At 39.5% G+C, this 14,384-nt stretch overlaps 1 protein-coding gene across 1 annotated transcript in view; it reads right to left on the bottom strand.

Annotated features, from left to right (window-relative positions):
* Nucleotides 1-6,252, bottom strand: part of LOC126262927 (pre-mRNA-splicing factor ATP-dependent RNA helicase DHX16) — a 135,093-nt gene extending 128,841 nt beyond the window's left edge. Inside the window, exon 1 of the mRNA XM_049959852.1 lies at nt 6,124-6,252. The gene's annotated coding sequence lies outside the window, so the exon portion shown is untranslated. The remainder of the gene's footprint in view (nt 1-6,123) is intronic.
* Between the last annotated feature and the right edge of the window lie 8,132 nt (nt 6,253-14,384).

Raw genomic sequence — 14,384 nt, 5'->3', positions numbered from 1 at the left:
AACAGAAAGTTTCAATGAGCCCTCTTACTGTTGTTATGAATCAAATGAAAGAAGCGAGGGTACTGGTACAAAAAAGAAGTCTGCATAACGAAATAAGGAAGCACAGCCAAATATTAAAACCTGTGCAAGGAGCACAGGGTAATTAAGATGGGGATTGTGGCAGAAGAGAGGCAATAATATACTACCTGTAGAAACATTCAGGTATTCACTAGTTTCTTTACTTTGTCTTTTTGCTATTCCTGGTTTTTCAAAATTGTACTTGATCAAAATTAAGGATGTACAGACATGTGTTTGCAAAATATATGGTCACTACAACTTGTTATTTCACTGTACCTCCACAGCTATTTATCTTAACCATACTATTCATTAAATCCTCACAAGCAAGTTCGAGTGTTGATGCTCTCACTATGCCCTGCAACTTTCTTCAATCACAAACATCATCTTCGTCACTACAGTACTTACTTCTAAGTGTTCATTAATCAAGTCTAGATTTTCAAATCAATAATCAAAGTTTGGCCAACTGTCACCATTTTCATCTTCCAGATAATTTCCTTTACAGGTTGATTCCCTACATGTACAGAGAATTTTGTATTTCACTGTCTCAAAGATGAGTGCACTTTGACAGAAATTCCATATTCACTGATGGTTCCTCTCCAGTCACTGCACAGTAGTGTTAGAACTTCAGCAGAGCCTAATGAAATTACTAAGTAGCAGTGACCAAAGACTGGACTATGAGCTGGTACCACAATAATGAGGTGTTTATGCTGCAAATCAAAGATTTTTAGCCACAAAAGTTTTACACCTACAACAAAATTCCACAATCCACATTACAGTTTTTGTTGGAAGGTACTTTGTTTACCACAGTCACTTCCCTCCTTTCCTATTCCAGTCATAAATGATGCACAGGACGAGTGATTATTGGTAACCCTCCATATTAGCTTGAACCTAATTTTACCTGTAGGCTCTTCTTGTGAGATATACACACAAGGGTGCCCAATGTTGGTTGACTCCTGTACAAACATTCACTCTTGGAATTTTAACAATAATGCACAGTGTGAGGTACAATGCCTCTCTTTCAGTCACAGCAACTGGATCTGGATGTACATTTCTGTGATACTCTCATCCTTACTAAATTAACTTGTGACTGTTCTTCTTTGAATATTCTCTGTTTACTCTACCAATCATACCTGGAAAGGGTGCAAGACTGAAAAGCAACACCCAAGAATTGGCCGAATGAGGCTTTTGTAAGTTATCTTTTTCATGAATGGATTGCACTTTTTGAAAATTGTTCTAATGAATTTCGGTCTGGTTTCTACCTTTCCTACAGTTAGTACACTATGGTCCTCCCATTTACAATTACTTCATACACATACAACCAGGTATTTAATAGATGTGATTATTTCCAGTGACTGACAGACAATAATCAAATAATAACAGGTTTTCCCATCTATTTATACGCAGTATGTAACATTTATTTATGTTGAGGGTCAACTGAAAATCCCTGCATCAAGCACTGATTCTCTGTCGATCTTCCTGCATTTTGCTAGCACTGTAACTTCTTTATACATATGGCTTATATCCCTTCCACAACAGCCAACTAGCATCAAAGCTCCTCCTTTCCTCCCTCATTCTACTTCAGTCTTTAAATCTCCAATGAAAAACTGCAACACTTGCAATGACTGTTGGCTGCCTGGTTGTGTATCTGTGTTTCAAATGTTGCATAAAAGATGTGCAGTGCAAAATATTAGGCATGATCTGCCATTAGTGATATGTAGAAATCCATGGCAGCTAAAATTTTTCAAGATAAATCATTCATATATTCATAATACAATGAATACACCAAGAAGTATGTTAACATTTTGTGCATATCCATTGGATCCAATAATTGGGCCTGTATGGTATGGTACCACATGCAGGCTGAATCCATAAAATAACAGATGCCCTGGAAGTGTGTGAACTACATGTCAGAAGCTCCTGTTCCTCGCATGCTGAGTAGAATTATTATTACAGCATCACTCTCATCAGTATTTTGTTTACTGGATTGTCACTTTGTTTCCTTTAGGCAGTATGCTTAGTCTATGCACAAACAACTTATCTAATGATTCCCTGCTCCCACTACACTTACCCTCAATGGTTACACAATCAAATGCTTGGTCAATATTGCTTCACAATGACAGAAAGAACTGACAGTCAAGAGTCAAAATGTGATATCACAAAGAAAATTTGGTCAATATGAGCCAATTCTGACTGTTGTAGCTTTTCTGACAGCTCTTAACCCTCATAGAAAAGGCTATCCAAACACCATGCCTTGGAATACTCATTTTTACTGAATAAAAGGGTAAAGTAAATTTCACACTGCTATCAACACTAGGTTTCTGTTCTCACACATGTTCCAAGGAAACCTTAAATTATCTCTTAACAGGTGTGACATCCCAGTCAACTCTCAGTCTCAATGCAATCAAATTATATCACACGACGAAGCAGGCAGGGCCTAATGTGTGCTTCTACCACTGCATGTGGAATCTGTAAGCTTAGGTTCACATACATCAAATGCTCAGAAAGAGTGACAGTGGAGTGCAACCTTAACTACAGAACACTACAATGCCTATAGCAAGATGTACGTATGAGGCTGAGGATGAAATGACCATGATGACCCATACAGAGAGAGAGAGAGAGAGAGAGAGAGAGAGAGAGAGAGAGAGAGAGAGAGAGAGTCCTGAGTGGGAAAATCCCAGGTCCAGCCAGGAATCAAACCTGGGGGCCCATTATTAAGAGTCAGCAGCGCTAACCACAAAACCAAAACCCGCTGACTGTACTCGGCCTAACTGATTGAGTACAGAAACAATGTTATATTGGATTCAAACATAATTACTCAGGACAGAGAACAAATACACACACTTACACATGCACAAGTTAATGGCGAAAAATGAACATACACCACAGATGCTGGTCACAGGACTTCTTGATCTGATATGAACAGATGAAAATCAAAAATCCTCCTATCTGCTATGTACAGTGTGTGTCAGCAACTAAAACATAACCTCCTATTTCATATGTTGTGTTACTTTAGGTGATTTGCTTATGTGATGACACTATTACTCCTCCTCACAGTATGAAAGCACGCCTGCACCACAGAACAAACAGTGTCACCCAAAGTTGCCTTACCAGTTACCTTTTCTTTCAGAGTTTGAAATGTCATAATACTGACCTGTCAAATAATTACAAAACCTTCACAATGCTTCACATATGGTTAAAAGACTGTCTAGACTATGCACTTATCACTGTGCTCTCCACACTCAAACTAGAGCAGCAGCAGAGAACAGTGTAAAGGTGGACTCATAAAACATGTTTTCATTACTGAGCAGTCCAGGGCTACTGCACCACTACACATACATTTCTGCATGCTGCCAGTTTAATAAGATTTGTCAACAGAAGCTCCACCATGAATGTTTTATGCACTAATCACTACAATAATTGCATTGACAAATATTCTATTAGTTAGCTTCATGGTGGTAGTCTCCTTCATAGAGTTAACAATTTTCTTGGATGTCTTTACTATTACTAAGTATTAACATTTGTCCTTCTTTAGCACACAAAGTGTTTCTATAAACTTGAGATGATGTTAATTATGTCCATAGAATGGATTTGTATTTTATCACTTAACAAGCTCTCAGAAAAATGTTGAAATTACTTGAAGTTTTAAGATTGGCTATTAAACAGGATTCACGATTATATATTTCAGTGAACTGCATCTTTAGTCATTGAATGAATAATGGTATGTAGACACTGTGAAGCTAAACATATAAGTCATCACATAGTTTCAATTATTTTTTAGGCATGTATATCAAGCCAGAAGTGCTTGTTTTCCTTGATCCAATGGATTCTGTAATTGTGTATCACTGAAGCCATAATAACCAATACTGTCACTTTTAAATGTAGTAAATACAACTTTATTAACAATGCTATCTCATAGATAAGTCAGGACAAGGCTGGCTGTGGCTGGATTACATTAATTTACAATAACAACATAACAATAAAATTAACTCTATAATAATAACAAAGGTACAAAACAGTGTTGATGCTAGTGTTGTAGCACTGAGTTGCAAGCTGGGCAACCATTATTCTATAACTAAAAAGGAAATTATCGACAGAGTATAGTGGATGTTCTTTACAGTCACTCAACATTTTTGCTTTAAACAGCTCCAAACGTAGAAGCTCGACACCCGCCACTGGAAAACTGTCTTGTGTCTTGGTCAGTCAATATGTTGTCCTGTTTAGACTGTCCTTCCTCTGTGTGTTGCGATAGTGAATGTGATGTCTCATGGTGTATGTAGAGTCGTATCCCCTAGTTAAGTAAATGGGTACCGGTTTACAGTGGACCATGTTTTTGCTATGAGTAATGATCTTCATTCCTTTCTACTGTAACAACATATTCACGCTTTCCTCAGAAGGTACAGGATACATTCTTTCCAGATTAATTTACTGTTTATGAAGGAGCCTGGAAGATTAACAGCTCCACCATTACCCAGTGCTCCAGTTTCATGATACCACATTGTCTTCAGCATTCTACTTTTATTTATTTTTGCAGCTTATTTTCACTGGCCTCACTGAGCAGAACATCTGGTGGTTGCACAGCCTACAAATTACTCTCCCCATCAGTGAACAATATTGTGTTCTCTACAAACTATAGAATATGTCTATTTGAACTCAGATCATGGATTCTTGTGGCACTACCGCATTAGAGTGCTCCTTGTATGGATATGATTTGACATGTGTTAGGCTACATAAGTTTGAGTGTTTCCAGGACAGCTTCCCCAGTCCTTTGGGATTTTAATTTAATTAGAAGGTCCTTCTGAATGATTCAGTCAAAGGGGGTTTACTAAGATCAAATACAAGTGCAGCAGATTCTCTTTCTCCAAAAGCTTTTTTTGTGGTTGTAATAGAGCCAAGTGCCACAGCTATAATGGACTTTTCCCTCAGAAAACTGAGTAGGGGGACTGGAGAGGAGGGAAATGCAGTTCAACATAGACCCAGAGCCACAATGCAACTTGGCATTTTTCATGTTAAAAATACTGTCCAAGGTGAAAGAATTAGTACACAACAGCTGACTCACCTGAGATCAAATCCCAGACCTTTGTATTTCAAGCCTAGCATTTAAGCACTCGGCCATCAAGCCACACAAACTGACTAAACTGAAACATTCGATACCTCTTCACCAACTCCCAATCACCTCTGAAGCCATCTAATACCACAAGCTACACTACAGGTCAATATGTTAACACATATAATATTCCTTATTCATATTTGTTGACAACACCAACTCCAAAACAAACTGTTGCCATCAAACATAACCTCCACCTCAAACTAAGCTACTGGTCTGTTTGCAGCTACAACCCACATTCAAAAAATTTGCTATAGACAAAAAAAAACTGTCGGCGTTATGTTATCTTTCTTGTTTGCACTTGTGTGATGCCACACACCACTACGATATAGGACAATAAGAGATCTGAAGTCGGAAGGTTTTTATGTTGTTAAGGTTGAGAAACGTTCTGTATGTTGCACAGCTGAAGATAAGCGGAAGGCATTCAAAATATATAATGTTTTAATACTGTTTTACGTAATCTAGTAGCTTTATTAATATAAAACCATTTTATATTTCAGTTGTGAAAGTGTCAAGACAACTTCTATGAGGAGCAATGTACAGTAAACATGAAGTTCATCCTTGTACATTAACGGATAGCAACTCATGCACAAATCGCCTTTTAACACGAAGTAATCATATTACAACAGTTCAAAATGAAGTTCCCCACAGTTTCTTTATTTATAACGTAGGGTCATTATGTTTTAATTTCTTGTAAATCAGCTAATCATAACATTTTCCTTATTTTGTGGCATTAGCCCAAAGTAACTACATTCGTTTCTTTAGAGGAAGACATTATTACGCTTAGCCACATAAAAATCTGAAATCGGGCTCAAACTTAAAATATTGTACACAAAGATTTTTAAAAAATCAGTGTCAACATAACAAATAACGAAACAGCCCTTCATAAGAGCAATATTAAAGAAAACAAAAAAATACTAGATGCTTTGAAATATAAAAAAAATTCATTACTCAATACATACCTACTACAACAAGCGTTCAAATATTAATTGCCGTGCTTGTAAACAATTACTATAAACATTACTCAACACACATCTTTGGTAACATTTAACAGGTGAATAAAGATATAGCAGTACAGTCAACAGTTGAAGGCGCAGACCAACACACAACGATATCGCTGCGTAAATATCTACGTATATAATGTAAGCGTTTCTGAAGAAGAGAAACTTGTTAACATCGAGTATAGATTTAAATGTCAGGAAGTCGTTTCTGAAAGTATTTGTGTGGAGTGTAGCCATGTATGGAAGTGAAACATGGACAATAAATAGTTTGGACAAGAGGAGAATAGAAGCTTTCGAAATGTGGTGCTACAGAAGAATGTTGAAGATTAGGTGGGTAGATCACGTAACTAATGAGGAGGTATTGAATAGGATTGGGGAGAAGAGAAGTTTGTGGCACAACTTGACTAGAAGAAGGGATCGGTTGGTAGGACATGTCCTGAGGCATCAAGGGATCACAAATTTAGCATTAGAGGGCAGCTGGGAGGGTAAGAATCGTAGAGGGAGACCAAGAGATGAATACACTAAGCAGATTCAGAAGGATATAGGTTGCTGTAGGTACTGGGAGATGAAGAAACTTGCACAGGATAGATTAGCATGGAGAGCTGCATCAAACCAGTCTCAGGACTGAAGACCACAACAATGTAGCCTAGTTTACACGACGACATTGGGTTGCGCCACTCGTTGCGTGGAACTCATTCCACGCAAATGGTTTCATATTTGACTGTAGACACGGTGAAACCAGTGTATACTTCATTTCGTCGTTTTGTGGGTCCCTGGCTCGTGTCTGAAATGAAAGCTTTGGCAGTTGCACGTCGCACGAGATGCGATGAAGTTAAAGTTTGTTGCGTGGAATCTGTGCTTAAGAAGAAAATAAGAAACGTGTTTCGATTCGTGACTGGATGAAGAAAATACGTCAGCTCGGTTGCTCAGCATTCTTGCTGAAATAATTTATAACGGAAGATCCCAGAAGTTCTTCTAATTATCTTAGAATGTCACCAGAACTGTTCACGTTTCTTCTAAATAGATTTAATTATGCGACAAGGAATAAAGGTACTGTATGCATGAAGCACTGTCGCCAGAACTTAAATTATAAATCACATTGCGTCCATTACAGTCGAGAACACTCGGCAGGCTATAAGATACGGTTTTAGTTGGTGATGACACTATTTCATTAACACCAATAATTATTAACATTAAAAGTAATAATTGTTAACATTAGCAACAATAATTATTCTAAGCAGGCCGCATTAAGAAGAGAATGGTTTGCTAACTACTCTCTTGAAGACAGATCTGTACAGTGGCAATATTTCAATGGGGGGCACTGCAGCGACGTTTTAAATAGATGGATACTGAATAAAGAATGAAGCTTCTTGAATCTGTATAGCCTTCTCTCCTGTCAACAATATTCCTTAACAAAGAGTTGGCCAACTCGAACGGTGGGATTTTAGTCTCGTAGACGAGGACATTGCCACAGCTAGAATTACACTTGCTTGTATTTTTCTTAATTCAGTTGTATGTGTTCTCCTAACTCAATAAATTTTGCCCTGCAGCTCAGATATTGTTAAACCATCTATGTTATGATCGCACACGATGGTCTCAGCGGCAGCAATATGTTGCTTATTTTTGTAATCAGGATCACTGAAATCACACAGACACCTATGCAAAGCATAGATATCCAAAAAGCGAACATTATTCTCCGTTCCCCACTTCATATTTAAGTTGGTTTACACTCTACGAACACACACAACCTCAAAACTTGCGCAACTAGTGTCGCCAAAGTGGGAATACGCCGAAAGTGTATAGTTTCACCAACGAGTTGCGCAAACGCGCGGCGCGCATGCGCAGTGGCCGGTAGTGCAGTTGCCTGCAACCTAGTGCGCCGTGTAAACTAGACTTAAGGGGGTATGTCCACAAGCAAATAAAATTCTGCATTTCGCTTGACGAAGGTGCTTCTGCAAATTGTATCGGTTTGCAAAGGCCAGTAGCGAGTGAACTTCCGCAAGTATCGTCAACTTATAGAAGTAGCTCCCGAAAGACAATGGAAACAGATCCAGGTGTCTTGCTGCAAGTACTTGCCGAACTCGGCAGTTGCCGGAAGTTTTGGTTCGAACTTGAAGAAGTTTTATGTGTTCAGCACCAATATTAAATGACAGTGTCGAAAAGGAGGATGGCCGAAAGACAGATGAGCCGAAACAAATGTACCACTGGAACCGCTAAACATATACAGGGTGGTCCACAGATCGTGACCGGGCCAAATATCTCACGAAATAAGCGTCAAACGAAAAAACTACAAAGAACGAAACTTGTCTAGCTTGAAGGGGAAACCAGATAGCGCTATGGTTGGCCCGCTAGATGGCGCTACCGTAGGTCAAACGGATATCAACTGCGTTTTTTTAATAGGAACCCCCATTTTTTATTACACATTCGTGTAGTACATAAAGAAATATGAATGATTTAGTTGGACCACTTTTTTCGCTTTGTGATAGATGGCGCTGTAATAGTCACAAATATATGGCATACAATTTTAGACGAACAGTTGATAATAGGTAGGATTTTTAAATTAAAATACAGAACGTAAGTACGTTTGAACATTTATTTCGGTTGTTCCAACGTGATACATGTACCTTTGTGAACTTATCATTTCTGAGAACGCATGCTGTCATAGCGTGATTACCTGTAAATACCATATTAATGCAGTAAATGTTCAAAATGATATCCGTCAACCTCAATGCATTTGGCAATACGTGTAACGACATTCCTCTCAACAGTAGTAGTTCGCCTTCCGTAATGTTAGCACATGCATTGATAATGCGCTGACGCATGTTTTCAGACGTGGTCGGTGGATCACAATAGCAAATATCCTTCAACTTTCCCCACAGAAAGAAATCCGGGGACGTCAGATCTGGTGAACATGCTTCGACAACCAATCCACCTGTCATGAAACATGCTATTCAATACCGCTTCAACCGCACGCGAGCTATGTGCTGGACATCCATCATGTTGGAAGTACATCGCAATTCTGTCATGCAGTGAAACATCTTGTAGTAACATCGGTAAAAGTTAAATCAGCATACATTGCACCATTTAGATTGCCATCGATAAAATGGGGGCAAATTATCCTTCCCCCCATACTGCCGCATCATACTTAACCCGCCAAGATCGCTGACGTTTCACTTGTCGCAGCCGTCGTGGATTTTCCGTTGCGCAATAGTGCATATAATGCTGGTTTACGTTGCCGCTGTTGGTGAATGACGCTTAGTCGCTAAACAGAACGCGTGCAAAAAATCTGTCATCGTCTCGTAATTTCTCTTGTGACCAGTGGCAGAACTGTACACGACGTTCAAAGTCGTCGCCCTACAATTCCTGGTGCATAGAAATATGATACGGGTGCAGTCGATGTTGATGTAGCATTCTCAACACCGACGTTTTTGAGATTCCCGATTCTCGCGCAGTTTGTCTGCTACTGATAGCAGCTAAAACACCTACTTGTGCATCATTATTTGCTGCAGGTTGTGGTTGCGTTTCACATGTGGCTGAACACTTCCTGCTTCCTTAAATAACGTAAATATCCGGCGAACGGTCCGGACACTTGGATGATGTCGTCCAGAATACCGAGTAGCATACATAGCACACACCCGTTGGGCATTTTGATCACAATAGCCATACATCAAAACGATATCGACCTTTTCCGCAATTGGTAAACGGCCCATTTTAAGACGGGTAACGTATCACGAAGCAAATACACTGGCGGAATGTTACATGATACCACGTACTTATACGTTTGTGGCTATTACAGCGCCATCTATTCCAAAGCGAAAAAAGTGGTCCAACTAAAACATTCATATTTCTTTACGTACTACACGAACATGTAATAAAAAATGGAGGTTCCTATTTAAAAAACGCAGTTGATATCCGTTTGACCTATGGTAGCGCCATCTAGCGGGCCAACCATAGCGCCAACTGGTTTCCCCTTCGAGATAGACGAGTTTCGTTCTTTGTAGTTTTTTTCGTTTGTTACTTATTTCGTGAGATATTTGGCCAGGTCACTATCAATGGACCATCCTGTATAACTGGTCACCACAGCCAAGGAAGAGCAAACTTAATTTACATATTACTTTGTTTCTCCAGAAGGGCGAGTAGAATTGAGTAATGATGTCTCTAAATATTTCCCGATGTCAGCATAAATAACAAAGGAATTCTATTCGTGATAAAAGTAAGAATAAGTGTTTGCAAAAATCAAAGATAATTAAAAGCCCATCTCCTCGTGGTTTAACGTGTCGCATATTTCTATCCTATTTTCAAAAATTTGATTGTACAATCGACAAGAAAAGTACGAAATTAGTGTATGACATTCTCAGATAGTTTTTAATCTGAGTGAAGTCCTCTGATCTTATTTCAATCATTAGTGTGTGTTGGTAACTTAAATATGTACTCTTCTATACTAGATTCTACACCCAAAATTTTCTTTTCTTCTTCATATTATTTTTTGTAACGAGTATTCTTCGGTAAAAGATGATGGAGCAATGATGGCAGTTGCTCTGTTTTTAACAGCAACACCGTAAATATCCACTTCGTTATCTCACGACAGAATTCTAGTTGAAATACTTCTGCAGCTACTTGCAGCAAGTCCCTGAAATTAACTTAACGAAGCGACATGTAAAATTAAACTTGCTCAAGTTTTTGTTCTTATGTAAAAACCCCAGCAAGTGCTTGCAGAAGTTACTTGCTAGTGGACAATTGTCTAATTAGTTGAAATGTAGTATCGTGTGGACAGGAAATTTTCGCAAAGGAGCACATCTGTGCAGATGCATCATATTTTTGAATTTATAAACACACATGTTGTATGGGTAATTTTTTTACTCTGGTTGAAAAATATGATACCAAGATATTTATAACTATGGTGGATCTTTGCTATTCTGATTTATGGCATGCCAATTACATGTGCATTTCTTGTGTCATGCAGATGTAATGTGTTCCTGAGATTACGCTGATTTATATTTTCTGTAGTAAACAGAAGGAAAATATACGTATATAAACATGGTACTGTCATAATATTTCGTTTCTTAAAGTAATTTCTATAAGATTCTAGTGGTGCACACCCACGTCTAAACATCTTTTTCTGCCACTGAAATATTATTTTTGCCCCTCTGTAATTTGCACACATCAGAATTCCGTAAGTCAAATGAGAATGGAAGAAGGCAAAGCATACATATAATAAGCGCATTTTCCTGAAACAGCCTCTCAGAATATGTAGTAAGTTAGTACATGAGAGAGTCTGTTGGATAGTTTGTCTGTATGCGTACTTGTAAATGTTTGGTGGCTATGAAAATCAAATAGGGTTAGTGTTTTATTGTACTGTTTCAGTATATTTAAACTGAACGATATATCGTTAATACGTCAAAGATCCGCTTCAGTTGCGAAAAGTTACTGGTCTTTACCCAGGTTTCAGCTAGAGTAATCTAGCCTCTTCAGAAGCATAAAAGAAACTAATACATGCCAGAATAAGGCACAGTCAAACATAAAAAACTAAAGTACCGTGGTACCACATCAAGCTACGTTACTTAGCTTGATGTGTTATGTACTCTCTCTTGCTTTGTCTTATTTGGATATCTCCACAATAAGGCGTGTACATGTTGACCAGTGAGCCACAATATATGTCTAAAGTATTGCTGTTGTTAATTTTAACTGTAACCTGCACCACATGTTCCGTTTCCTTGTCCCATCATTTTTAAAAGTATTTCAGAAACAAGCTTAACATCGCTGGACGGCGACTATTGGCCGCCATTACGTGGCAATTTCAAATTATCGTAATTACTATCCCGTTCTTTCCACAGGCGACGCTGGAGATCGGCGACATTACTTCCTTCATTCATGATCTACAGGAAATTAACATTTTCAAAGCACTTAACGATTTATTCAGACAATTCTTGTTAGGTGCAATAGGACTGAGACTTGGCCTGCACTAAGACGAAATTAAATGACATGTAAGTCCATACGTACTGAAAATGGTGAAATACTTTTTTTGTGTGTATATAGCCTATAACGAATAACTTTTTTGAGCTCGGTTTCATCTCAGTAACTTCAATAATTATACAGGATCCCACATTACATTTTTGTATCAGTAAAATCTAAGAATGATTCGTGCCTCCACATATCTTTGCAGTGAAATCAAAATCAAATTAAAGTAAATGAAATAATAAAACACCACATTCATATTCCATTCAACAGCACACTCATTAATAGGATATATACACACATCAAAAAAAGTTTTGCACCACCTCGGTTCCGAGAGTTATGGAACCTGTACAGAAAGTTGGAATAGAGAGCAACATAAACATGATTTCCGTCCTTTTTATTGCTCATGAAAACCACACATTGCATTTTGTACCACCATACAGCGAGACCTTCAGAGGCATTGGTCTAGACTACTGTACACACTGGTACCTCTAATACCCAGTAGCACGTCCTCTTGCATTGATGCATACCTGTATTCGTCGTGGCATACTATCCACAAGTTCGTCAAGACACTGCTGGTCCAAATTGTCCCACTCCTCAACGGCGATTCGGCGTGGATCCCAGATTGGTTGGTGGGTCACATCGTCCATAAACAGCCTTTCTCAGTCTATCCTAGGCATGTTCGATAGAGCTCATGTCTGGAGAACAAGCTGGCCACTCTAGTCGAGCGATGTCGTTACCCTGAAGGCAGTCATTCACAACATGTTCGCGATGGGGGCGGGAATTGTCGTCCATGAAGACGAATGCCATGCTAGTATGCTGCTGATGTGGTTGCACTATCGGTCTGAAGATGGCATTCACGCATCGTAGAGCTTCCATCACCACTAGCGGCGTATGTCGGCCCCACATAATGCCACCCCAAAACAGCAGGGAACCTTCAGCTTGCTGCACTCGCTGTGACAGTGTGTATAAGGCGTTCAGCCTGACCAGGTTGCCTCCAACCATGTCTCTGACAATGGTCTGGTTGAAGGCATATGCGACACTCATCAGTGAAGAGAACGTGATGCCAATCCTGAACAGTCCATTCAGTATGTTGTTGGGCCCAACTGTACCGTGCTGCGTGGTGTCGTGGTTGCAAAGATGGACCTCGTCATGGATGTCGGGAGTGATTTTGCGCATCATGCAGCCTATTATGCACAGTTTGGGTGGTAACACAACGTCCTGTGGCTGCAAGAAAAGCATAATTCAACATGGTAGCGTTGCTGTCAGATTTCCTCCGACCCATAACCCCTAAGTAGCGGTCATCCACTGCAGTAGTAGCATTTGGGGGGCCGGAGCGAGACCTGTCATTAACATTTCCTGTCTCCATGTCCAAACAATATCACTTTAGTTCACTCCGAGATGCCTGGACACTTCCCTTGTTGAGAGCCCTTCCTGGCACAAAGTAACAATGCGGACACGATCGAACAGCAGTATTGGCCGTCTAGGCTTGGTTGAACTATAAACAACACGAGCCGTGTACCTCCTACCTGGTGGAATGACTGGAACTGATCGGCTGTCGGACCCCCTCCGTCAAATAGGCGCTGCTCATGCATGTTTGTTGACATCTTTTGGAGGGTTTAGAAACATCTCTGAACAGACAAAGGGACTGTGTCTGTGATACAATATCCACAGTCAACGTCTGTTTTCAGGAGTTCTGGGAACTGGGGTGATGTAACACTTTTTTTGATGTGTCAATATGCTCAAGTTTACATTGTTGTCAGATTCTGCTGGCTGTATGCTCAGTCAATCTCCACGCAGTCAATATGGACAGACACACATACATGAAAAAATTTTAGGACGAATTTTCTAAGAGGATAACATCCAAAATTAATGAAATAAAGAAAACCATGGTATGTCCTTCCTCATCAACAGCTCAGCATAGACTGAGTGTTTCCACCATTTTTCCATGGGGGGAGAGGAGATGGGGGAGTGGAGTGGGAAGGGTAGGGGAATGAAAGGCGGAGGGGACAGGGTAATTAGTTGATCAATTTAATTACTTAATTAGACGTCACATTTGTAACATTGCCACATCTACATCATGTGGTAGGATGGGGAGAGGGTCCACCATCTTGAATAAATTTGGCAACGATGCAGACTAGCTTATAAACCTCTTATTCCCATGTTATTTGAATTTTTTGCAAATGGAGAGGATGGGAAGCGAGGGGTTGCTGGTTACATTCTTGCACTTGAGGTATGGTTACCGCTGAGATAGGCAGATGGCACAA

Source organism: Schistocerca nitens, chromosome 6 (genome assembly GCF_023898315.1).
Source record: "Schistocerca nitens isolate TAMUIC-IGC-003100 chromosome 6, iqSchNite1.1, whole genome shotgun sequence".
NCBI classification, from domain to species: Eukaryota; Metazoa; Arthropoda; class Insecta; order Orthoptera; family Acrididae; genus Schistocerca; species Schistocerca nitens.
Note: the sequence above shows the minus strand (reverse complement) of the source record. Positions and strands in the feature narration are given on the sequence as shown.